The 23,897-nt window shown below is 42.4% G+C and overlaps 1 protein-coding gene across 8 annotated transcripts in view; it reads left to right on the top strand.

Moving 5' to 3' along the window:
• Positions 1–23,897, top strand: part of DMD (dystrophin) — a 3,834,938-nt gene that overhangs the window by 2,384,546 nt on the left and 1,426,495 nt on the right. The window lies entirely within an intron of this gene.

Below are 23,897 nucleotides of genomic sequence, written 5' to 3'. Positions count from 1 at the left end.
ATAGTAGAAAGTTTTCTGTCCCACTGGACCGTATTATTATTTTTGATTATTATTAGCATCATTCACTAGGGATTCAATATCTGCTTTTGGATGACATCTGATTATAAATATGATTTCCATGGACTGACAAAATGGAGAAGATGGATACTTTTTCTTAGTGAACCGGAGCACACTGTGATCACACTCTGATCAGGGTTTGATGGGAGTGAGGTCAGTATAATTGGCCCGATTCTCTTGCATGAGCTCATCTGCTCCTACCATAATCCCATCACTATTTGACCATGAAGAAGAAATTTGCTGTTGCTGATGTACAGCCGGGGTTGTTATGGATTACTCACTTTAATTCTCCTAACAGAGCACCTAATACAGAGAGTTTTGGGGTTATGTTCCCACAATGAGTTTTTGGTGAGTTTGCTATTTTTTTTAATGAACAAAATAATGCATTGTCTTAAAGTTCCATCCAAGTGGATGGGATTTATAGAAATCTCATGCCCACTGTGCTTTTTTTAAGCTGTGTAAACTCACTTGCAGTACATTTTTGAGACCCGCAGCATATCAATTTCTATTGAATGAAAAGAAAATGATATGTATCAGCACTTTTAATATATTAGAGTTCTGCACCATTTACCTAAATAAGAATGTTGGCAGTGGATTATTAAGGATACTCTCCAAGCATGTGACAACAGAGCTTCTTTATTCAGGAACAATCAGGAACAGTATGTGATAAGCTTAATAGATCAGGATTAAATCATTTGTGTGTCTATCTGTGTAGCATCTGCAGCAGTCTGCTTCTCTCATACACAGACACAGGAAAACAGGAAATACAGTCACATGCTCTCCCTGTGTGAGCCTCTGGGAGTTCTAAGTTTATGAGCAGCATACAAATCTAGCAACTAAACACTCATAGACAGGAAAGGAGTTGTTGCACCAAACATATTCCAGCAAAGAATAATAATGGAAACGAAGGAAAATTGTGTATATGAGACACCACTAACCAACATAACAAAATCAAAGATATGAGACAGCCTGCACGCAAGAACAAGCAAGAAAGTTTACTGTATAAATAGTCATGGTGAAGAAGAAAATTTATAACATTTAAAAGGCAAAATAATCTAAGAAAATGTTTTTTTCCATGGGACCAGATTCACAAAATTTAATGTATAAAGGGATTAGAACAAACTCCCTATAAGTCACAATGGGGCTAGACACAATAATTGTGAATACAAGGATAAAGTCACAATTGGAAAAAAAATATACATAAAAGTATAGATAATGGTCAAGAGTGACTATAAAATACCAACAGATGACAAGCGAAATAAGAAATACGAGAATGAATATAGATGGATATAAATACCAGATTAGTGATAAACGTATGACCTACATGGCATAAACACTGGAATAGGTAAAAAGAGGAAGAGAGGAACAAAATTTTACCCAAGAACACAGGGAACATAGTCCTATAATTCAGAATGTGGACCATCAGCACCTACTGCATTAAAATAAGTGTGTAATGTAGTGTTTTGTAACTTTAAGTCAGTATGCCTGTAGGAAACTCTCTGAAAGAGGGTTTTCCAAATGAGATCACTCCTTGAATATTTTTAGCACATTACAACCAAAATACATTAAAGGGGTTGTCTGGTCTTTAACTACAAGTCTACAGTCACTGTATGTGACTGCAGACTTTTGGATCCTCGCAGTTCAGGCTGTGAACATCCTCCTATGCATGCCCCTAGCATGGCAGTCATGTTGCCTCAAGTATGCAACATGCATGCTCACAGCCACATTCCCATAACACCCATCTAGTCAGGATTTAGCCGGGAGTGTGCATATCACATACTTGCAGTCACATGACTATCCAGTCTTATCATCAGCACTGCAGTGTTGACTATGTAAAGATTCACACACATATAGTAACTGCAGACTTTTAGGTTATGACTGGATAATTTGTTAAAGGATTGTCAATATTATTACACATATTTTGTACTATTTCTATAAATATTATGCAACTAATTATTTTTCTTTATAAATCTAATGGCCTGACTTCTGAATCTAACGTTGCTTCAGTCATCATTTCCTGCAGTAGATGTCACTTTTGCAGAATTTTGTCTCCTGTATCAGCCACTGTTTGATTGACATGTAGTGCTCCAGCTCTATGAAAGAGGTCCTTCACAATCTATCCTTCAGTGTGTAATATGCAGCATTGTTCACCAGCTGCAGCAGATCTTCTTTATGAAAAGGATTCAGGGGTTTCAATCAATGAATAAGGAACAGAAGATTCTATATATTATATATACTAGCAATGTATGGTCAGACAAATACGCTACAGATTTTCTGTCCAGATTTGAAGGAAGAAAATAAACAACATACTACAGTAGCCGCAAAGTTTACTAGATTTTAAGCATTTTCATCCTTGTGTTGCAGAAACCATTCTCTGCCTGCAAATTGATATGTGCTATGGACTTTCAATTTACATTTGCTTAAGATTTTGTTGCAGATTATCTGTGGATTTGCAGCTAAATCTGCAACTCCTGAAAAAAAAAGCACAATTTGCAAAGACTGAAACAGTTTTTCATACTTCATAAAAAGTTCAGGAGGCGAGAAGGGAAAGAAGTGACTCATAAGAGGAAAAAAATAACAGATTTCTATAATAAGATATACATTACAAAGTTTGTTATATTCATTCGAAAGATACTTTTGATTTATGCAAAGTCTGTTGAAAGTACAATTCCTATTTTACTCCTCAAAAAAGGTTGTTTATAAAAAAATTACACTTAATTCCACTCTAAATTAAGAATATTAAAATTAACTCTCAGGATTTCATTGCTGTTTTTATGTTGTCAAGGTATCTCTTAATATTATTGATAGAACTGATAATGTTTGATTTTATTTAAAGTCTATAAAATGTGATTAAGCCCATCCTTGTATTGAGGACAATCTTTCCATGTCAGCAATTTATCATATATGTTACCTTTTCATCTTTTCAATAATGGGCATTAGTGAAATGAGGATATGTGTGTAGTATCTCCCTGGATAAACATAGTTTTAAAATTCAAATCAATATGCAGAAATGACTTTTAAATGACTACCAAGGGAAGTACAGCTAATGTGATGCACTGATTAATCAACACCCTACAGTTATGTTTAGAACTCATGTACTCATTACTAACTAATACGAATGGAAAACCAAATGATTCGCTAAAAATTAAAGTTAAGCTGTCAGCCACCATCCTGACTTTCATAGGATGATTAAACTTGGAAACTTTGTCGCTAAATGATGAAGAAAGTTCTTCAAGGATGTCACTAAAACCTTAGCATTTGCATGGCTGCTTTGCAAAGTCTTCATTTATTTCAGACAGGACCTAATTGTTGCATTTGATCTAAGCTGATCATATGAACCCTTTTATGAAATGACTGAAAAGTCTTAAAAATGTAACGGTACCTTTTATACATTTTCAACCAGTAGTACATGTGACTATAGGAAACTTTATAGCTTGTCTTATCAGAGAAATCAGCTTCCTTCCCCACTTATCAGCCACTTATTTCTCTCCGGTTTCCTGAACTTATCATTCACTCTGAAAATACAACACAGATCCATCTTGCTCAGACTTCCAGTACCTTATGTTGTCATGTGTCACAACACATTATATTCTTTGGAAAGGAATGAAGAGAAGAAGAAAGGGATGCAGGGAGAAAAAACTTGCATAGCGAGACACTGAAAAATCGTGCTTACAACTCAAAATTATTTAACTCAAATCAAAGATAGATTCACATCCCAGTAACTTAATACTGCTGTATAATTCACTCATTGCTGCTTGTCTCTGTGTGCTGAAGAACGGTCATTTGACTGCAAGGGGGTGGGGCTTAGCGTCCTGCTTTCAAAGAAGGCAGAAAACTCAGGCAAGTCGGGCAAAGCGGGGGTCATGCACAGTACAGGCAAGCGAGGTGCAGGAGGGATAAACAGACGGGAGGTCAGCCAAAGCCAAAGGTCATACACAAGATATCAGTAAAGTACCAGGGATGAGACAGAATGGATAGTCAGGGCCAAGCAGAGATCAAAACCAAACAGACGTAGAAGGTACCAGGCAGAATCCAAAGCAATATCCAGAGAACAGACCGAGTCATACACAGAGAATCATGCAACCAGAACACAGCACAAACACACTCAGGGGTCACCACATAATGCCAAGGGCGAAAGTGTAACTGACGGGGGATGGGAGCTTCCTGAGGCTATAAGAAGCCTCCCCAGAACCAATGAGAGGCCACCATAATAGGTCCCAGATGTGCAGGTGAGAGTCTGCACTGAGGTCAGAACATTAACCCCAGCAGTGCCGGTCACCCAGCACTGGTATCATGACAGTACCCCCTCTCAATGGGGGGCCTCTGGACTCCCAGGCTTGCCCGGGTATCTAACATGGAAAGCCCGAACCAGACGATCCGCATGCATCAACCGGGCCGGCACCCAGGACCTGTCCTCCGGCCCATACCGCTTCCAATGAACTAGGTACTGTACTGACCGCCGTACCAACCTAGAATCTACGATGTGACCAATCTCATATTCCACATGTCCCTCAACCGAAACCGGAGGAGCAGTGGACTCGGATTCTCCCCAGACTGCTTCAAACGGTTTCAGTAGAGATCTATGGAAGACGTTAGGGATCTTGAAAGAAGGTGGAAGGCACAGCCTGTACGCTACTGGGTTGATTTTTTCCACAATCTTGTACGGGCCAATGAATTTGGGGCCCAACTTGGCTGACGGAATCTTTAACTTAATGTTTCAGGTGGAGAGCCAAACTTTCTCTCCAACCTGAAACATGGGACCAGGTGTTCGTTTCCTGTCCACGAAAAACTTATACCTGCCTTGAGACCTAGATATACGCCACTGGACTTCTGCCCATGTATCATTTAACCGCTGCACAGAATCCTCAGCCCCGGGGCACCCCGTATCCAGACGAGAAAACTCACCAAAATGAGGACTGAACCCATAGTTGATCAAGAAAGGGGACATACCAGTGGATTGACTCACCCGACTATTGAAGGCAAATTCAGCCAACAGCAGTATATCACACCAGTCATTCTGTCTAGCAGAAGTCAGACATCTGAGGATCTGTTCCAGAGACTGATTAGTACGTTCTCTCTGACCATTACTCTCAGGATGGTATGCAGACGAAAAGGAAAGAGATATCCCTAATTTTTTGCAGAAAGCACGCCAAAACTTAGCCACAAACTGCACACCACGATCAGACACCACATTCAGGGGTACCCCATGCAAACGGTCCACATGCTGCACAAACAATCTGGATAAGGTCTCAGCAGAATCTAATGCGGACAGGGGTACAAAATGAGCCTGCTTTGAAAATCTGTCCACCACTACCCATACCACCGTATTACCCCTGGAAGAGGGAAGATTGGTAATAAAATCCATGGACAGATGGTTCCATGGTCTTTCGGGAACTTCCAAGGGCATCAGCTCCCCCGCCGGCTGGCTATAGGAGCGCAGACCCCACAACCAGAAATGAATTTCTTTATATCAGAACCAAGGGTAGGCCACCAGAAGATCCTAGCCACCACCAGTCGCGTGGCTGATATACCAGGGTGAGCACGCACACAACTTGGATTCGTGGAAATCTTGCAAGAGTTTAAGGCGAAGTTGCTCTGGGACAAACAACTTGCCCCCTGGCTTGGCCGCAGGAGCCAGCGACTGGGCCCCCTCAATTTCCCGTTCCAATTCAGAAGAGATCCCTGCTAACACCATCCCAGTGTGCAGGATGGAGGACGGTGGCTCAGGGGCAGACACAGGGTGAAAACTGTGAGATAAGGCATCAGCCTTGACATACTTTGACCCTGGACGGAATGTAATAGTAAACTGGAAACGAGAAAAAAAAGTGACCAGCGGGCCTGTCTGGGCGTTAATCTTTTAGCAGACTCAATGTACAACAAATTTTTGTGATCAGTGATCACAGTAACCGGGTGACTGGCCCCCTCCAAAAAGTGCCTCCATTCCTCAAACGCCAACTTGACCATAAGAAGCTCTCTATTGCCTACATCATAATTTCTTTCAGCAGCAGAGAACTTCCTGGAAAAGAAAGCACATGGCCTGAGGTTAGTTAGAGTGGCAGACCCTTGGGTTAACACTGCCCTCACCCCCACCTCGGAGGCATCCACCTCCACCACAAATGGTTTGGAAGGATCTGGCTGTACCAAGACAGGCGCAGACATAAAACATTTTTTCAGCATCGCAAAGGCCTCTTTTGCGAGTGAGGACCAATTTCTCACATCCGCACCTTTGCATGTTAGATCCGTGAGAGGTATGACCACTTGCGAAAACCCCCGGATAAATTTGCGGTAATAATTGGGGAACCCCCAAGAAGCACTGAAGACCCTTAAGATCTCGGGGTTGCACCCAATCCGCAATGGCCTGCACCTTCTTGGGGTCCATGCGAAAACCCTCACCGGATACAATTAATCCCAAAAAAGACAATTCTTGCACACAGAATACACATTTCTCCAATTTGGCATACAGATGATTTTCTCTCAGTCTTTGGAGAACAGTTCGTACATGTTCCAAATAAGAATGTTTGTCAGAGGAGTATATCAAAATATCATCTAAGTAGATAACGACAAAACGACCAATGAGATCCGAGAATACCACGTTGATGAAATTCTGAAATATGGCGGGGGCATTGGTAAGACCAAATGGCATGACTACATTTTCAAACAGTCCCTCGGTCGTGAGGAACGAGGTTTTCCATTCATCGCCCTCTCGGACCCTTATCATATTATATGCCCCCCGAAGATCTAGTTTAGAAAACCACTTTGCCCCTGATAGTTGGTTAAACAAATTGGGAATCAACGGAAGGGGGTACGTATTCCGTACCGTAACCTGATTAAGCTCCCGAAAATCGAGACAGGGACGTAACCCGCCATCTTTTTTCTTTACAAAAAAGAAACCTGCCGCCACAGGTGAGACTGAAGGACGTATGTGTCCTTTGCGCAGACTTTCAGCAATGTACTCCTTCATAGCCAAGCGCTCAGGACCGGACAAATTAAACAGACAGGCTTTAGGTAATTTAGCCCCGGGACCAGTTCAATAGCACAGTCAAAGGGTCTATGTGGCAGTAACGTCTCGGCCTCGCTTTCGGAGAATACATCTTTGAAGTCATTCAGGCATTCCGGAATACCTTCCAGCTCGACAGATGATACAAACACAGATTTAACAGGTTCAACCAGCAGTGCGGATTTATCACATAGCTTAAAATCATTAAACCCCCATTGAACAATCTCCCCTGTTTTCCAGTTAGTAACTGGGTTATGACGTTGTAACCAGGGCATGCCCAACACCAACCCTGCAGGTAGATTGTCCAGAACAAAACAACTTAGGTTTTCCACATGAGTAGCGCCCACTCTGAGTGAAAACAAGTCAGACATAAAGAGAATTCCCTCCTTAGTGAGGGGAGAGGAGTCAATGGCCATCACCTTGATTGGAACCTTGAGCCTAACTGTCCCTATCTTACCGTGTATGACCAATTGGGAGTCAATGAGGTTAATAGATGATCCGCAGTCCACAAAGGCTGTAGAGGAAAAAGAACTACCATCCATAAACAGTTCCACATGCAGTAACACTTTAGAAAACGAGGAAAAGGGTACCTGAGGGTCTGAGTAGTTTCCCCGTTGACTGCCCAGACCTAGTCGTTTCCCGCCGACCGGGTTGAAGACAGGCAATCAGGACACTCCCTTTTCCAATGTCCCGTTTTACCGCAGTAAAAGCATAACTGCTTGTTCTTCCGGCGTTTCCTCTCTGTATCCTTCAGGGAGAGGGCGCCTACATCCATGAGCTCAGGGGCAGTATCTTTTCCACTGGGGAGCAATGGAGTTTCCACCTACATCACCCCTCTGGCCCGCAGCCTGCAGTCCATCCGGATGGCCTGGGTCATGGCATCCTCGAGAGAGTCAGGTGGGGGATAACGCCAAGGCATCCTGCAGCCGCTCGGACAAGCCTCTGCGAAAGAGTCCTCAGAGTGCGGCGTCATTCCAAGAGACCTCTGCGGCCCAGCGGTGGAATTCAGTACAAAACCACTCAGCTGAGTGTTTCCCCTGACAGACGCCCACCATGTCCTCTGCCAATCGCACTCGGTCAGGCTCATCATAAATGTGCCTGAGGGCCTCAAAGAATGCATTCACAGACACTCTCTCAGGGGCAGTGGGAGGAAGGGAGAAAGCCCAAGCTTGTGGGGAACCTCTTAACAGAGACATAATGACCCCAACCCTCTGACTTTCATCCCCAGAGGAACGTGGTCTCAAACTAAAAAAAAGTTTGCACGCCTCCATGAAGACCCTGAACTCCTTTTTGTTTCCAAAAAAAAGTCAGGCAGCTTAACAGGTGGTTCTGGGGACACCAAAACAACATCACTCGCCCCAGCCCCCAGAGACCCAGCAGCTAGAGCTCCCCACACTGTTTCAGAAACCTGCTGCTGAGAACGAGCCAGAGCTTGCTGCTCCAGAGATAAACCCTGAAACATCTGACTCAGACTTTTCATCTGGTCAGCCAGAGACTGTATGGGATCCATAGCTCTCTGCATAAAAAAAACCCAAAAAACTTAATGGTCAGTTATAATGTCAGCGTCCTGACAGCGCCGGCGTACAGCCTCCACTAAGCAGAGACTCACCTGCACCGTAGGGACCCCTGGGGACAAGAACAGCTGGAAAATAAAGATGCACCAGACCTGAATGTAGAAGTTTAGCAAGCCAGCACAGGACCTACGGTCATGTGAACGGTCATGTGACTGCAAGGGGGCGGGGCTTAGCGTCCTGCTTTCAAAGAAGGTAGAAAACTCAAAGTCGGGCAAAGTGGGGGTCATGTACAGTACAGGCAAGCGAGGTACAGGAGGGATAAACAGACGGGAGGTCAGACAAAGCCAAAGGTCATACACAAGATATCAGTAAAGTACCAGGGATGAGACAGAATGGATAGTCAGGGCCAAGCAGAGATCAAAACCAAACAGACGTAGAAGGTACCAGGCAGAATCCAAAGCAATATCCAGAGAACAGACCGAGTCATACACAGAGAATCATGCAACCAGAACACAGCACAAACACACTCAGGAGTCAACACACAATGCCAAGGGCGAAAGTATAACTGACGGGGGATGGGAGCTTCCTGAGGCTTTAAGAAGTCTCCCCAGAACCAATGAGAGTCCACCATAATAGGTCCCAGATGTGCAGGTGAGAGTCTGCACTGAGGTCAGAACATTAACCCCAGCAGTACCGGTCACCCAGCACTGGTATCATGACAGGTACATAATATAAGTAGGCTTTTTGCTTACTATATATATATATATATATATATATACTGCTCAAAAAATAAAGGGAACATTAAGATACCACATCATAGATATTACTGAATGAAATATCGCAGCTGCAAATCTTCATTCATTACATAGTGGAATGCATTGAGAACAAGAAAACATAAAAATGATCAATGTAAATCAAAATTAATATCCCATGGAGGTTTGGATTTGGAAGAATACTCAAAATCAAAGTGGAAAATCAAATTACAGGCTGATCCAACTTCAATGCCTCAAGACAAGGAAATGATGCTCAGTAGTGTGTGTGACCTCCATGTGACTGTTTGACCTCCTTACGACACCTGGGCATGCTCCTGATGAGTCGGCAGATGTTGTCAAGAGGGATCTCCTCCCAGACCTTAACTAAAGCATCCGCCAACTCCTGGACAGTCTGTGGTGCACCATGATGTTGGTGGATGGAGCGAGACATGATGTCCCAGATGTGTTCAATCGGATTCACATCTGGGGAACGGGCGGGCCATTCCATAGCTTCAGTGCATTCATCTTGCAGGAACTGCTGACACACTCCAGCCACATGAGGTCTGGCATTGTCTTGCATTAGGAGGAACCCAGGGCCAACCTCACCAGCATATGGTCTCACAAGGGGTCTGAGAATCTCATCTCGGTACCTAATGGCAGTCAGGCTACCTCTGGCAAGCACATTGATGGCTGTGTGGCCCTCCAAAGAAATGCCACCCCACATCATTACTGACCCACTGCCAAACAGGTCATGCTGAAGGATGTTGCAGGCAGCAGATCGCTCTCCACGACATCACCAGACTCTATCACATCTGTCACATGTGCTCAGTGTGAACCTGCTTTCATCTGTGAAGAGCACAGGGCACCAGTGGCAAATTTGCCAGTCCTGGTGTTCTGTGGCAAATGCCAAGCATCCTGTACTGTGTTGGGCTGTGAGCACAACCCCCATCTGTGGACATTGGGCACTCAGACCATCCTCATGGAGTTAGTTTCTAACCATTTGTGCAGACACATGCACATTTGTGCGCTGTTGGAGGTCATTTTGCAGGGCTCTGGCAGTACTCCTCCTGTTCCTCCTTGTGCAAAGGCTGAGGTAGTGGTCCTGCTGCTGGGTTGTTGCCCTCCTACAGCCCCCTCCACATCTCCTGGTGTACTGGCCTGTCTCCTGGTAGTGCCTCCAGCCTCTGGACACTATGTTGACAGACACAGCAAATCTTCAAAGCCACTTGTGTGGGTTGAAGAGTCCGTCTCATGCTGCCACGAGTGTGAAAGCACAACCAATATTCAAAAGTGACCAAAACATCAGCCAGAAAGCATTGGTACTGAGATGTGGTCTGTGGACCCACCTGCAGAACCACTCCTTTATTGAGTGTGACTTGATAATTGCCAATAATTTCCATCTGTTGTCTATTCCATTTGCATAATAGCATGTGAAATTGATTGACAATCAGTGTTGCTTTCTAAGTGGACAGTTTGAGTTCACAGAAGTTTGATTCACTTGGAGTTACATTCCGTTGTTTAAGTGTTCCCTTTATTTTTTGAGCAGTGTACATACAGTGGGGAAAATAAGTATTTAATACACTACCGATTTTGCAAGCTTTCCCACCCACAAAGAATGGAGAGGTCCATAATTTTTATCGTAGGTATATTTCAACTATGAAAGACAGAAACTAAAAATAAAACCAGATTTTAAAATAATTAAATTACATTTTATGGCATGAAATAAGTATTTGATCACCAACTAACCAGCAAGAATTCTGGCTCTAACAGACCTATTAGTTTTTCTTTAAGAAACCCTCCTACTCTGTACTCATAACCTGTATTAATTGCACCTGTTTGAACTTGTTACCTGTATAAAGGACACTTGTCCACACAATCAATCACACTCCAACCTCTCCACTATGGCCAAGACAAAAGAGCTGTCTAAGGACACTAGGGATAAAATTGTAGACCTGCATAACACTGGGATGGGATATAGGACAATTGGCAAGCAGCTTGGTGAGAAGGCAACAACTATTGGAACAATTATTGGAGTTTGGACTAAGCACAAGATGATTGTCAATCATCCTCACCTGGAGCCCCATGCAAAATGTCGTCTTGTGAGGTAAGGATGGTTTTAACAAAGGTCAGGAATCAGTCCAAAACGACATGGGAGGACCTGGTCAATGATTTTAAGAGAGCTGGGACCACAGTATCAAACATTACTGTTAGTAACACACCTCGCCGTAATCGATTAAAATTCTGCAGGGCACTCAAGGTCCCCCCTGCTTATGCCAACACATGTCTAGGCCCATTTGAGGTTCATCAATGAGCATCTGGATTATCCATGGAACAAGGTCATGTGCTCAGATGAGACTAAAATAGAAATTTTTTACATCAACTCCACTCGCCCTGTAAGGAGGAAGAAGAAAGATGAGTACAAACACAAGAACACCAGCCCAAATGTTATGATTGAGTCACCGTAGGAGGCAAAAACAGAAATGCTAGCTAAGTCCAGAAAACCAGAGAGGTTGGCAGCTATCGGATTGCAGACCCCTGATCCTATCACAACAACTAACCGTAGCCGTGGGGGGTTCCTACGATGCCCTAGACCCCTCGATCACAGCCGGAGAATTAAATAGGCCTAAAGAAAGAAAGGGGAAATCTAAACTGCCCCAGAGCAGACCCCAAAGCAATAGGCAGCCCCCAACATATAATGACGGTGAAGCAAGATGAAAACACTAACACAGACAGAAAGATAGACTGAGCAAAGACGGGGCCCAAACTACCTAGATAGGAAAGGACAGGAAGGCTGCTGTCTGCAATCCGTGAAAAACCCTAAGAAAATAAGAGCCAACAGACTGACAGTGAAAAAGGCCCTGAAGACGCTAGGCTTCAAAAAGCTATGTCAGTACTCAGGAATATTCTGAAGACAGAGCAACCGGCAAAAGGAGATTCAGCTCATCCCAGCAGGGAATGGCAGAATCCAGAAAAGCAAGGAAAACAAAAACAAAACATAAATGCAAATAGGCAAAGCAGAAAACTTAGCTTTAGGGAAGCAGAAATCAGACTGGTGTCCTAGAAGTCCACAGAGAAATCACCCGCAGGGCAGAAGGGCGTCGGCAGCCTTATATCCAGTCAGTGACTCCACTCAGCCAGTCATCCTCATTAGGCTCAGGTGCCTGATAATCAGGCTCATTACCTTCCTTCACCAGAATAGGGAGTTCACCAGACCTCAGTGACGAAGGGGAAAATGAACTCACAACAGTACCTCCCCCTTGAGGAGGGGTCACCAAACCCTCAACCACGCCACCAGGGCGATCAGGGTGAGCCCGATGAAAGGCACGCACCAATCTTTTGGCATGAATATCAGAGGCAGAGACCCAGGAATTATCCTCCTGACCATAACCCTTCCACTTAACCAAATACTGGAGTCTCCGTCTAGCCAGACGGGAATCCAGTATTTTCTCTACCTCATATTCCATGTTACCTTCAACCAATACAGGGTCTGGAGGTGCCACCCCAGGAACAACTGGTTCAACAAACCTCTTCAACAAGGACTTATGGAACACATTATGGATTTTAAATGTGACAGGAAGAGCCAAACGAAAAGAGACCGGATTAATAATCTCCAAAATCTTGTAAGGTCCAATAAATCTAGGCTTAAACTTAGGAGAAGCCACCTTCATAGCAATATTTTTTGATGATAACCACACCATATCACCAATCTTAAACTGGGGACCAATGGTCCTATGTCGATTGGAAAACCGCTGGGCCTTTTCCTGGGAGAGAGATAACTTATCCACCACTTGGTCCCAGATCTGGTGCATTCTCTCCACCACAGTGTCAACACCTGGGCAGGCAGAAGGCTCCACCTGCCCTGAAGAAAATCGAGGATGAAACCCAAAGTTACAAAAAAAAGGTGACATCAAAGTGGCAGAACTAGCTCTATTATTTAAAGCAAATTCGGCCAAGGGTAAAAATGAAACCCAATCATCCTGATCAGCGGAAATAAAACATCTCAAATACAACTCCAAGGTCTGGTTTGTTCTCTCTGTCTGCCCATTGGTCTGAGGGTGAAAAGCAGAAGAGAAGAAGAGAAGGACAACTGAATTCCCAGCTTGGAACAGAAAGTCCTCCAAAATCTAGACACAAACTGAACTCCTCTGTCAGATACAATGTTTTCAGGAATCCTGTGCAAGCGAACCACCTGTTGCAAAAACAGGGGCACCAACTCAGAGGAAGATGGCAACTTAGGGAGTGGTACAAGATGAACCATCTTAGAGAACCTATCACAAATCACCCAAATAACAGTCATTCTTTGAGAGACAGGCATATCAGAGATGAAATCCATTGAAATATGGGTCCATGGCCTCCTGGGGACCGGCAAAGGCATCAACAACCCACTAGAGCGAGAACAAGATTTAGATCGGGAGCAAGTCCCACAGGACTGCACAAAATTCCTGACATCATGAGACAAGGTGGGCCACCAAAAAGACCGACTCACCAGATCTCTAGTACCAAAAATACCTGGATGACCAGCCAATGCAGAGCAATGAACTTCAGACATCACTCTCTTCTTCCACTGGTCAGGAACATACAACTTTCCACTGGGACAACGCTCAGGTTTGTCCTCCTGGAAGTCTTGCAGAGCAAGTCTCAAATCAGGCGAGATGGCAGAAAGAACTACCCCTTCGCCTAAGATGGTAGCAGGCTTGGTCACCACAGGAGAATCAGCAAAGAAACTCCTAGAGAGGGCGTCTGCCTTGACATTCTTAGTTCCAGGAAGAAAAGAGACCACAAAATCAAAACGTGTAAAAAACAAGGCCCACCTAGCCTGTCTAGGGTTCAAGCGTTTAGCCAACTCTAGGTAAATCAAATTCTTGTGGTCAGTGAGGACCACAACTTGATGTTTAGCTCCCTCCAACCAATGTCTCCACTCCTCAAATGCCCATTTCATGGCCAACAGTTCCCGATTCCCCACATCATAGTTACGTTCAGATGGAGAGAACTTTCGGGAAAAGAAAGCACAGGGATTCATTTTAGATGTTACAGGATCCTTTTGGGACAAAACAGCTCCTGCACCAATCTCAGAAGCATCCACCTCTACCTGGAACGGGAGTGAGACATCAGGTTGCCGCAAAACCGGGGCGGAGGTAAATCTTCGCTTCAGCTCCTGAAAGGAAGCAACAGCCTCCGGAGACCAATTCAACACATCAGCACCCTTCTTAGTCAGATCAGTCAATGGCTTGGCAATACTATAAAATTTTGCTATAAATTTCCGATAAAAATTAGCAAAACCCAAAAACTTCTGGAGGGCCTTCAAAGAAGTGGGCTGAACCCAATCATAAATGGCCTGTACCTTGGCCGGGTCCATTTCAATAGTTGACGGAGACAAAATAAATCCCAAAAATGAAATCCTCTGTACTCCAAAAAGGCATTTCGATCCTTTGACATACAGGAAATTCTCCCTCAAGATCCGGAACACAGTCCGAATATGTTCCTCATGAGAATCCCAATCCTTGGAGAAGATCAAAATATCATCCAGATAGATAATCAAAAATTTATCAACAAAGCCTCGGAAAATATCGTTCATGAAGCACTGGAAGACAGAAGGGGCATTAGTGAGCCCAAAAGGCATCACCAGGTACTTAAAATGTCCCTCCGGAGTATTAAACGCCGTCTTCCATTCATCCCCCTGCTTAATGTGGATAAGATTATACGCCCCCTGAGGTCAAGCTTGGTAAACCAGCAAGCACCTCTAACTCTAGAGAATAGATCCGAAATCAGGGGTAACGGATACTGATATTTAATAGTAATTTTATTGAGGGCATGATAATCAATACAAGGCCTTAAAGAACCATCCTTTTTGGCCACAAAAAAAAAATGGCACCTAAGGGTGAAGAGGATGGTCTAATATGACCCTTCTCCAACGCCTCCTTAATATAGGACCGCATAGCCTCGTGCTCGGGTACAGATAAATTGAAGAGCCGACCCTTGGAAAATTTACACCCCGTGCTCAGTTCAATTTCACAGTCATAACTCCTATGAGGAGGCAAGGATGCAGACCCATTCTCACTAAATACATCATAAAAGTCCGCCAAATAGTCAGGAACATCATGCGACTGAGGAGAGGTGGAAAAAACCGGAGCCTCACTAAAGGCACACCGACAACCCCAACTGACCACAGACACAGACTTCCAATCCAAAACTGGATTATGAATTTGCATCCAGGGAAACCCCAGAACAACGGCATCATGCAGACCATGCAACACCAAAAATCTGCAATTTTCTTGATGGTCTGGGGCGACCCGCATGACCACCTGGGTCCAAAACTGAGGTTTATTTTTAGCCAAAGGAGTAGCATCAATCCCCCTCAAAGGGATAGGCGTCTGCAGAGGTGTCATCGGAAATCCACAACGTTTAGCAAAATCCAAGTCCATTAGGTTTAGCGCTGCTCCCGAATCCACAAAAGCCTTGGCGGAAAATGTGGACAGGGAGCAGATCAGAGTAATTGCCAGAAGAAACTTAGGTTGAACACCACCAACAGAAAACGTAGCTTTAGGGAAGCAGGAATCAGACTGGTGTCCTAGAAGTCCACAGAGAAATCACCCACAGGGCAGAAGGGCGTCGGCAGCATTATATCCAGTCAGTGACTCCACTCAGCCAGTCATCCTCATTAGGCTCAGGTGCCTGATAATCAGGCTCATTACCTTCCTTCACCAGAATAGGGAGTTCACCAGACCTCAGTGACGAAGGGGAAAATGAACTCACAACACCCAACCATGAAGCATGGTGGGGGAAGCATCATACTTGGAGGTGATTTTCTTCAAAGAGGACAGGTGGACTGCATTATATTTAAGAGAGGATGGAAGGGGTCATGTATAGTAAGAATTTGTCCAACAACCTCCTTTCCTCCATAAGAGGATGGTGATGGGTCATGGCTGGGTCTTCAAGCATGACAATGACCCAAAGCACACAGTCAAGGAAAGTAAGGAGTGGCTTCGCAAGAAGCTTTTCAATGTCCTGGAGCAGAGTAGTCAGTCTCCAGATCTGACACAGGTGAAGTGTACCCAAGACAAAAATTACAGACCTCTCCTTTCTTTGTAGGTGGGGAAAACTTGCAAAATTGGCAGGGTATCAAATAGTTATTTTCCCCAAATTTTTCCTAATTTGTAGCCTATATATATATATATATATATATAGCACTCTGCAAATGTTTTAGGCAGGTGTGAAAAAATGCAGCAAAGTACAAATGCTTTAAAACTGTAAGTGTAATAGTGCATTTTTTTTAATTAAAACCAAATTAGTGAATAAGCAAAAGAGAGATCAAAATTGAATCAATACTTGGTGGGCCACCTATAGCTTTCAAAACAGCATAAAATCATCAACTCTTACAGGTATACTTGCTCTCAGCTTTTGTAAAAAAACTCTGTGTGGATGTTTTTTCTGTACATCTTGTGTGGATGTAGACTTGTGTGAATCTTTATGTCTCTTCAAGCAACCTTTGACTTGATGATGTTAATGTCAAGGCTCTTTGGGGGCCATTCCATCACTTTCAGGCTTCCTGTTCTTCTATAAGCTATAAGATAGTTCTTATTGACATTGAATGTTTGTTTAGGGTTGTTGTCCTGCTGCTGTATTTATTTGTAGCTAATCAGATATTACATGATGGTATTACATGATGTATAATTCTCAGCTTGGAGAACCTTATTAATCTTGACCAAATCCCAAACTTCATTTGCTGAAATGCAGCATAATCGTGTATTGTACCTCCATCCTGCTTCATCATTACCTACAGACACTTAAAAAAAATTGTCTTCTATTGCAGTTAAATACTTTACATTTTGACTCATCAGTAGTGTTGAGCGATACCTTCCGATATCGGGAAATATCGGATTGGATTGGATCAGACCGATACTCCAAAAATATCGGATATCGCCGATTCCGATACCGTAAACCAATGCAAGTCAATGGGACACAAATATCGGAATGAAAAAAAACCCCTTACTTTCCTTGTAGGTTAATTCTACATGAAGGAAGACAACTAAGAATAATGTAGAATGTAGTGGGGGAGGTGGAGGAGACATTAAAGGCATAGAGGTTTAGCCCAATCAAATGGAATAGCAGGAATTAATCTTTTTTAAGACGTTCGGTGTTACAAAGATATTGACTATGTTAACCGGGTTGTCCAGGGTTTTCACATAATCTCAGTGCATATCTGGGCTGCAGAATGCTGGCAATAAGTAATTTACCTTCTGTGGCTAGTCGGCACGGTTTCCAATATATCATCTCTTGTTTCTAAGATAAACGTCCGGAGGGGGTGTTCTGGCATTGAAATGAGAACTGATCATTTCCTACTCCCTCACTAGTTTCACTTTCCACAGATCACTGTTCAGCTTGTGTCTGGTGGAGGAGCAGCTGGGTGGTCTGCTCGCAGCCATTCACAGCCATGCCATTAGTTAACATGCCTAACATGCATAACAGGATGTGCCCACACTACTTAGGATTCCTCATTGACTGAATAAAAAGGCTTATTGCATTATGGGAACTTCCGATTTCGGTATTCGATATTCTAAAAGTATCGGAACTCAGTATCGGAACTCCGATACAGCGAATATCGGCCGATACTCAATATTGCAGTATCGGAATGCTCAACACTACTCATCAGCGATGAGCTCCTGTTTCCATTTTTCTATACCCCAATTCTTATGCTTTCAACCTCTTAGCCTTGCTTACATGTTGAAAAAAACGCTACATACTGGAGCGGAATGACAATGAGCACACACTGGCATGAACGGCCCGAATGCATGCACACATATTCTCCTCACCCTCTCCTGTCTATATCAGCTGCTCACTGCTGTTTGATTCTATGCACAGCAAGTGACCACTACACACAAGAAAGATGTTAGCACTCTCACCCGGCAGTGTCACTTCATGCGGCATTGGGGACGTAGATCAGGCTGTGCTCCAAAGCAATCCTTATTAAATGCCATAAAGGGAGGCGCAGATGATGGTAATTGAGAGGGCAGAACTGTGCACCCTGCCCTTGGACATAACAAGGGTCCACCTAAGCTCTCAAAAGGTGTTTGTAAAATCTGCAGTGTAAATATAATTCTATATAAGTCCCCTATATGAATGTCTAAATAGTTCAATTTCAGTTTTGGAGTTGACAGACTCCCTTAGAGCATTTTAATTTCTTTATTTTAAACTTACCTTGTTTAAGCTAATATAAAGATTTATTTTAGTCAAAAAAAGAAAAAGGGTATGTATAGTTTACATTAATCAAAATATTTACAGCTATAACAGTTTGAATATAATGCCTCAAACTATAATAAGAAAGTATGGTTCAATTGGTGTAAATAATATTAACTTTCCATTCTGCTCTGCATTAATGAGGGAGCACACTGTACTTTCCTAAATTCATTTTAATTAGCCTGTTTTTGAATAAATTTGCAGACTGCTCATTTGCTAATTCACAAATAGCTCCATATAGAGGAATTTCAATTATAATTACCCATAAATAAGAAATAAATGGGCTAAAATTATTATTTATGGCAAGTTTAACACATTTCTTTTTATTTTTAAATAATATAATGATATCACTGCCTTATATTACAATAATGCAGTAAAGTCTGTCTGTCTTAAGAATCAGAAAATACTAGTTTCATGAATATAGTATTTTATATTAGTATAACTGTTAGTGTAAGCTTCTTGTTTAGATCTAGAAACATATTTTAAATAACACAAATTTGAAACAATTTGGAGTTTTTCAAATTTGTTTAGGAAACTTTTGACTGTATTGCGACTAAAGGCCCCGTTACATTTAGCAATGCACCAGCGATCCCGACCACGATATGACCTGGTCAGGATCGTTGGTGCATCGCTAAATGGTCGCTAGTGAGCTGCCAAACAGGCAGATCTCACTAGCGATGCAGCAGCGGTTGGCGGTCGTACTCACCTGTCAGACGCGACGAGTGTGACCATCTTCCGCCTGCGTCCATGGCTCGCTCGTCGGCGCCAGCAGGAAGCCGATGACGAAAAATGGACAAGGCCGATCTCGAGTGATCAGCGGTAACCAGCGGGGGAGCCAGTCGGAGGTGAGTATCACAAGTAGCGATATCGCTAGTGATATCGCTGCTGCGTCACAAAATCGGTGATGCTTTAGCGATATCGCTAGCGATATCACTATGTGTATAGGGCCCTTAATGGACTACTTAAAAATCAACCAAAAAGATAAAAATGGAAAAGAACCATGTTGTTGCTTGAAGATCCCCTGTGAGTCTCAAAGTCACAATAAATGGTGGACTTCTCTCTGGAACTGGCAAGTCTAGCTGTGTATTGCATGCATATTTTTGTATGTACTACCAGTCTATTGCAAAACTTTCTTGCTTTTTTCAGAACTCCTATAGAATTGAATGAACCACAAATCTGCAGCCAACATTTCATTCAATTCCATTTTGAAATAAATAAATAATACATTGCTGGGCTCCTGATATAATTACTGGGATAAGAAATAACTCAGATCCCGATCAGTAATCCTTTATTTGATGTTGAGTTACTAGAGTCTCATTCTGACTACAATGGCTCCCAATGACATGATATTTGGGTGCTGATGCTTTTTAATGTAGCCAGGGGCCTAAGAATGAATGGTCCCTAGATATGAAATCTCAAGTCACATATTATGCCTTGTCAAAAGTTATTTTCATTGGGTAAAACAAATAAAAACTGTATAAATGTGATATTGTAAGCGAAATGACCCATAAAATAAAATTAACAGAGAAAGTGATTCAAAAACCTTAAAAAAATGACATAATTGCTTTATTTTATTTATCTTACAACACATAAAAATGCAATAAAAAATGGGGAAATATCCTAAAATATTAACATTGAAAACTATAGCTCTGAACCTCCACCTGCTACCCAAGCTAACATTAATTTGACACTCACAGTGATTTTATTGTCCAAAAGGTATAAAAATAATAATAAAATATTAATACTCATGTAATTTTAAATATATTATAATATAATTATGCTTGCTTTAAAAAATTGCTTAAAAAATCTCAAAAACTTCTGTAATTTCCCTTCAAATGCAAAACTCATCAAAAAATAAACACTGACAAGAAGAACATCTCTATTTATTTCCATAAATCCCACCTATTTAAGCGTAGCAATCAATATACAAATAAACCAAGCTGCATGAGTACTGTATCATATGAGCATTTGTTGGGGTGGAAGACAGAAGAGAATGGTCAGATAAATTCTTTCATCGTAGAGTTGTATAGGTTTTCTTCTCTTGTCAATCACTTCATTAAGGAACTGACAGTTTGCACTTAGGCTGGGAATTAGGTATGTGGATAGGGTCTGGTAAACCTAATTGTCAATAAATAAAAGAAAATTCCCCAGCATGATGGAAATGAGAAAAAGTAACTGCATGCACAATGTTTTCTTTTCCATCTATCAGCCTTAATTTCTAGGTAGGTGACTGACAGATAAGTCCAGGGCTTAACTATTCATGTTTTCCTTTTATTTCTTGGAAGTTACCATTGCTTTCTTTCTTATTTTGAAAAAAAATTAAGACAATATCACCTACTCCAATGTTCCTTTGACAAAAAGAAAGGAAAGTTCAATAGTTGCTGTTTAGATATGCTGCACCCATGTGCAATATCAGACAAGTTCAGTAGTATGCTTGGTGTTATTGACCTTGCAAAGGAAAAATAAATGCCACCAAACGGAGGTCACATTGCTAAAAAAATACTAAGATCAATGACATTTAAAAGTGCAAACAAAACAAAAACGCAGTATATAACAGCAGATAAGCTTACCACAATATCTGACATCATTTTAGTAGAAAACCAGCATTTAGGATGCAACTATTGATCCATCATTTTTTTAAAGTCTAGGAACCATTAAGCTGCCCATTCAAGCCACTGCTCATTGAACAAGTTGGAATATGTCGGCCTGTAAAATATCAAAATGTTTTACCATAAAAAAAGGAAATTTTATATAGGGGATTTTGACCTCAATGTAGATTTGCTTACACTGAGTAAATGCAACACAATACGTTTTATATTGTTAACTAAAACATAATATATAAAAATGTAATTATTTTAGGTTCAATTAGCTGTTAGGATCACCATCTTCTGTGTTAGACAGTCAGTTAGTGCAAACTGATTTGCAACACCTGGTCCAATGGCCAGTTCAGGAATCTGCGGCAATGGAACTAATGACATCACAGGCTCCTCTTTTGATTAGCTAGTCTGGTGCACTGTTATATTTGTGGTGTGTCATACATGTACATTGTGCCAGGGCAGCTAACCAAAGAAGTGCCACTGATGCTGGCAGTTAGGAGTCAATTAGCAGAGTTCTCACCCCTCGGCTACAGATTATTTACCTTTCCGCTGGACTGGGTTGTTGCAAATTGATTGGCACAATTTGACACCAACAGAGTGGATTAAGCAAAAAAAAATGGCCACAGCCAGCTTGAAAAACTTCATAAAAGGGAATGCAAGTACATGAACACAATGCCAAAAAAAAATTCCTAGGTTGCCCTGTTTCTAATTGTATATTAGTGTTCCTCATTAACATACAGTAAGTCTTGGCACATGCTGCCCAGCACCTCAGATATAACATTGCTCATATCCATTCCACATCATGATGATGATGAGCCCCACAAGCTTTTGTGCAGTCTATTCCTTAGACTGGCGGCACGGTGGCTCAGTGGTTGGGTTCGAATCCCACCAAGGACAACATCTGCAAGGAGTTTGTATGTTGTCCCCGTGTTTGTGTGGGTTTCCTCCGGGTTCTCCGGTTTCCTCCCACATTCAAAAAGACATACTAATAGGGAATTTAGATTGTGAGCCCCATCGGGGACACTGATGATAATGTGTGCAAACAGTAAAGTGCTGCGGAATAGGTTAGCGCTATATAAAAATAAAGATTATTTTTATTAGTAGACTTGAAAAATGTAAAGAAGGGAGTCTGCAAGTGCCATTCTCTCTCTGGCTCTATTCAAGGTTTTGACCCCAATCGCAAAGCTTGGAAATGTAAATTGAAATGTCACTTTAGTAAAATTATTATGCCACTCCAGCAGCTGCACTGCCATGTTATATAGAAAATCCTCTAAAAGCCGTAACTCTTATGAATGTGTTCTCTTGATGGAAGTTACATGACAGGATGCCATTCCCATGCCTTTTCATGCTACCATGGTATCCACAGTAAAGCAAAATACTGTATACATACCGTACTTCTGTAGATTCAAGGGAAGGGAAGAAAGGGAAGATAAGACAGACAAGCATTCTGTGCTGGTAGCCACTTACTGGATTTATGAGCAAAAAGTATTAGAAACTACATGGAAGGACGGGTATTGGTTGGCAGACTAGGTAAGCAGTTAGTTCATTACTCTTACACTACCCAGAGCTGTACAGTAAAAATCCCCCAATTCCAATGCACAGTGCATTCCACTGACTGTATCATGTTGCCACTTCAGGATATTACTTCAGTTACATTGGATGTCTCTTTTATTAGGAGAAATGTATTCTTCAAATTTATGTGACCTTCTGATGTGGTAATACTTAGAAGCACTAATGTGGTCTGGTGGGTCTTGTGACTGCATGACACTGTGAGAACAATTCATTTAAAAAAGGCTATCTGGGACTTTGGGCTCTTTTCTCTATAGGGCTAAAGCCCCTGTTACACATAGCGATATCGCTAGCAATATCGCTGTAACGTCACCGATTTTGTGACGTAGCAGCGATATTGCTAGCGATATCGCTATGTCTGATACTTACCTTTGACCGGCTCCCCCGCTGCTCATCGCTGGTCGCGCGAGAACGTCCTGGATCATTTCTCGTCAGACGCTTCCTGCTGGGCTTCCTGTGGCGCTGACGAGCGACACATAGACGCGGGTGGGAGGACGTCAGGATCACCTCGTCTGACAGGTAAGTAGCGAACCCTGCCTGTGTGGCAGCTCACTAGCGACCACTAAGCGATGCACCAGCGATCCATATCGTTGTCGGGATCGCTGGTGCATCGCTAAGTGTAACGGTACCCTAAGAACTTACTGGCAGGTAATTGCTAACTACCTGCCTATTCTCTCCTGCGCCAATCTCTTCTGGATCAGAGCGGTTATGGTCATTGGACCTCTTATCGACAGAGGCAGTTCTTTTACATCCAATCTCCTCTGCCAACAAAACGTTATTGCTGTCGTCCTGCTTTTTCACAGCCAACTCCCTGCAATTAGGAGTTGCAGAGCCTGCTGACATCTGCAGTGATATCTCATCAACAGAGTAGAGTGGAAGAGAAGAAGCTGCTTTGTTGATATGAAGTCACCAGAATCGTTGTACTGTGACTGCTCTGAGCCTCTAGAGGTAGGCGTAGAGCAGAACAGACAGGTAGTTAGCAACAACTTGCTGGCAAATTTTTAGCCCCATAGAGAAAAAAACAATGTCACAGAAACCTCCTTGAATGTAAAAATAAATACATAGAAAAGGAACTTTAGTTGTAGTTATTTGGTACTTTGACACAAAAAAAGTATTTTTTTATCCCCCTAATCATAAAACACAAATTATACTATAATAATTGCTAAACATGTAAGGA

The sequence above is a fragment of the Dendrobates tinctorius genome, unplaced genomic scaffold (assembly GCF_039654945.1).
Source record: "Dendrobates tinctorius isolate UK_male_01 unplaced genomic scaffold, ASM3965494v1 ptg000166l, whole genome shotgun sequence".
Classification (NCBI taxonomy): domain Eukaryota; kingdom Metazoa; phylum Chordata; class Amphibia; order Anura; family Dendrobatidae; genus Dendrobates; species Dendrobates tinctorius.
The sequence above is the reverse complement of the archived record's forward strand: the minus strand, read 5'-3'. Positions and strand labels throughout refer to the sequence as shown.